Source organism: Nylanderia fulva, unplaced genomic scaffold (genome assembly GCF_048542155.1).
Source record: "Nylanderia fulva isolate GAGA-0341 unplaced genomic scaffold, ASM4854215v1 Scaffold1748, whole genome shotgun sequence".
NCBI lineage: Eukaryota > Metazoa > Arthropoda > Insecta > Hymenoptera > Formicidae > Nylanderia > Nylanderia fulva.
The window spans coordinates 147-4,039 of record NW_028189999.1 but is presented as its reverse complement, the minus strand read 5'-3'; the positions used below and the strand labels follow the sequence as shown (position 1 = coordinate 4,039).

At 36.1% G+C, this 3,893-nt stretch overlaps 1 long non-coding RNA gene across 1 annotated transcript; it reads left to right on the top strand.

The window, feature by feature from the left end:
* The first annotated feature begins 678 nt into the window (after positions 1-678).
* On the top strand, positions 679-3,346 carry LOC146723693 (uncharacterized). The gene is made up of 2 exons (XR_014924431.1): positions 679-1,443; positions 3,172-3,346. It is a non-coding gene; the product is annotated as an uncharacterized LOC146723693 (long non-coding RNA).
* The last annotated feature ends 547 nt before the right edge of the window (positions 3,347-3,893 follow it).

Genomic DNA, 3,893 nt, shown 5'->3' with positions numbered 1-3,893 from the left:
TTAGTCATGACAATCTCTAACCTGCATGAAAGACCGGTAATAACGAATATTTAATCACACATATAATTACTCGTAGGTTAAAACATGTCTTCTCACAAATGACGACAGAGTAATAATTCACTTTTAAATTTAATAATATTGATAGCATAAAAGGCATAATTAATAAAGACTCTCTACTCTCGATCATTCGTTAGGAAACATAAACCTGAAATAAGAATAAGCGTGCCTATATTATAACTATTCATAATTCAAGAGACTTAAAAATCGTACACGTAATGCGTAGTAACATTGTAGCCGTCACACGTTCGAAAGTACTAAATAAGGATACCATAGTTCGACTATGAATATTTAAAATCCTCATTGATTATCTGTGAGAAAACCTAAAATAAGGTTAAGAACGTATATATATATATATATATCAATCGTATACTTTGACGACACTATATATATTCTCTGGCGATCTCAATGACTGCATAAGACATACGGTATTCTCCGGCGATTTCACCGACAGTATAAGACATAATATTCATTTTACTAATATTAACTATATATACTATTCAATAGTATTAAATTTTAAATATGTACAATATATATATATATATATATATTAACACACAAAATTCTTATACCTGATATATTTATATATATATACCGCTTATAAAGAAGTATACTAAGTAATTAAATAATTATGTATGAAAGCCGCTTTACTATGTGAACTCGGCTTTACTCGCAAGGAAACATCCAGAAGATTCTAGAAGGTTCTAGAACAATAGCGTGATGCAATGCATGATGCAACGCTGAAACACGTTGCAACCTGCAAGGCCCATTGCAAGCCGCATAGCGATGAGTCACCAGCCACCTGCAAAATCGATTACCAAGAAGAAGATAAGATAAGTCGGAGCGCATAGCCAACAAAGGCATACAGCTATCGCTACCGAGAATAGGATAAGGAAAGTCGGAGCGACCGGCGATGAGTCACCTAGGAACGCCGCTATCTCTACTAAGAAGCCATCTCTCCGGGACTTAACCGTCGCAATCTCTACCAGGAACAGATTATCTCCGGTACTTCCCCGGCACATCTCTCTTGCCATTGGCTAAGCCGCATCGCCCGATGGGAGGAGCGAGCCCCATTTTTGGGTATATAAACCCGGCTCCCGGCACGGAACGGCAGTGAATCCGCCACCAATCACTCAAGAGTGATCCACCGAAAGTCGTCAAGTTCAGTACTTCCAACTGCAGTGAATTCGCCATCCATCATCCAAGAGCGATCCCGCCGCAGGCAAGAAGTCACCAACTAAGCAAATACTATGGGGCTCTGAAGACATCGAGACATAGCCGCCATTTCGGACCGAGGTACCGAGGCTCCTCAGCTCTTCAACTCAGAGGGAAGAACACAGTAGCGAAGTGTACCATAGCAAGGCACATAAGACATTGTCTAACCTTGTGAGTATTTAAGCCAGTTCACATATCCCTAAATAGTAAAGCGCGACGGACACTCATTATATTTAATCACTATATTTAATTAATTATTTAACCACTGAATTTCGAACTCAATCTTATTTCACATTACGAACTCTGAATTTAATTATTTAACCACTGAATTTCGAACTCAATCTTATTTCACATTACGAACTCTGAATTTAATTATTTAACCACTGAATTTCGAACTCAATCTTATTTCACATTACGAACTCTGAATTTGAATACAAACATAAGCCATATATTACTCTGCGTTTCCGATATTATTCCAATCTACGATTTGCATCTGCATACGTCTGCGTTACAATCGTCGATCTATTTAATATTTTATCCAATACTATTCAATATTATTTAACCGATATCGCATACTTATTCAATCTATTATAATAAATATACTTATGTATTTTATTATATCACTGCTTATTTATATATGTATGTAACCCCGTATCCTACTACCTATTAGCGAATTGAATAACGCTAATTCCTCAGTACACATTAGAATATTATATCCTGTCAGAAGGTAAATTCGCAAATCATCTCAGAGGTGCACGTTCAGTAAAGTGAACGTCGCATTAGCCTAATAAGACCAGGACCTGAGAACCCGGAATAACCGGATGTATACCTACCTCTCTATTCTTTTATGCTTTTAACACCTTGCACTTTCCAATAATTGCGAATTACTTTACCACACCGACTGACAGTGATCTTGCATATTGATATTTAAATTTATTTGACAAGTGTACTCCACCTTACCCTATTTGCTACTATTAAAACCATACCCTGTCATAAGGTAAATTCGTTACTACGATTCTGAGATGCACGTTCTGTAAAGTGAACGTCGCATTAACCTTCGGGGACCGGAATCCACGGGCAACCGTACATTTCTTCACCCTTCCCTGCTTACTCTCTCTCTGCTTTACAAACCTAACGAATTACTTTACCAAACCAAATGACAGTGGTCTTAATGATTATTAAAAATAATTAATTCATAATTTACAATTCAATTATTGATGCTTGAAGCTACACGTATTAATACTCTTAATATAGATATTAATACTTATATTCAAACCTCTATTCCTAACTCCTCTATACCCATTAGAGTTATATCCTGTCAGAAGGTAAATTCGCAAATCATCTCAGAGATGCACGTTTAGTAAAGTGAACGTAGCATTAGCCTATTAAGACCAGGACCTGAGAACCCGGAATAACCGGATGTACACCTATCTCTCTATTCTTTCATGCTTTTAATACCCAGCATTTTCCAATAATTGCGAATTACTTTACCATACCAACTGACAGTGATTTTGATATTCATTGATAAATTGTTACTTCAAAGTCTAAGATTTATTTATTCATTAAGAATTACTATTTCAAAGTTTAAGATTTAATTATTAAAGATTGAAACATCAAGTATTAATATTCTCAACGCAGATATTAATACTCCTATTCAAATCCTTCCTTTTATCCACATTATTACCAATTCTCATTTAATACAGGTTTATTATAATAATTACTGACATAAGGTTAATTTATTAATAGGTGAAGGGCTTTCTCGCATAAGATTAACCTTTCATCTTTGTTCGCTTTCATTAACGAGTAAATCACGCTACAAACGTGAGTCATATTCAATTATTTCAAATAATAGAACAATCTATCTTTCGATTTATTCATGTAAATTTATTTAACCGTTAGATGGTCTCTCCTTTCCGACGAAGGAATCAGATCGATCGAAACGAGCAGCACCTTCACAGACTACGCGAACGTAGACCTCGAAGACCTCTAAATCTAAACGTTCAAATTTATCCAACGCGAATAATCATACAACCTCCCTCTTCAGACGCTTATTCGCCAATTAATAATATTCCTCCGTACATTGACTATTCTCACCCTCAATTTCCTGAACAGTCTCATTCAGAATCAAATACTTACTTAATCGATCCAAATCATCAATTTTTAACTGACACTGAATATCTCGTCCATAATCAAACTCAACAATTAGCATCTCCGGAACACGATCCATTTTTACAACCCAATTTTAATATTTTCGACGAGGACACCGTGGTACTCCCTCCCGACGACATCGATAATTTCGTCCCAGAAGAAGCGCAGCATAATTTTAGCTCCTTTATAAGCTATCTTAATCAATCTAACGACTCTGAACAGGAGTCTAATAACATTATAATACAGCTCCAAGCTCATCCTGAACCGAGTCAGGACCAGTAGATTTTGTATCGACATAAAGGATTTATAAATGAATAAACAATTTTTATATTTGTAAAATATCTTTATTTATCGACCCGACCCACAGAATTCCTTCTCCATCCGACTTTCTCAATCGAATCTCAAGCTCTCGGCATCCCAGGGTATAGCCGGCCTAGCAGGTTGCCCTAAAAAAGTAGAGAGCAGCTTCTCGA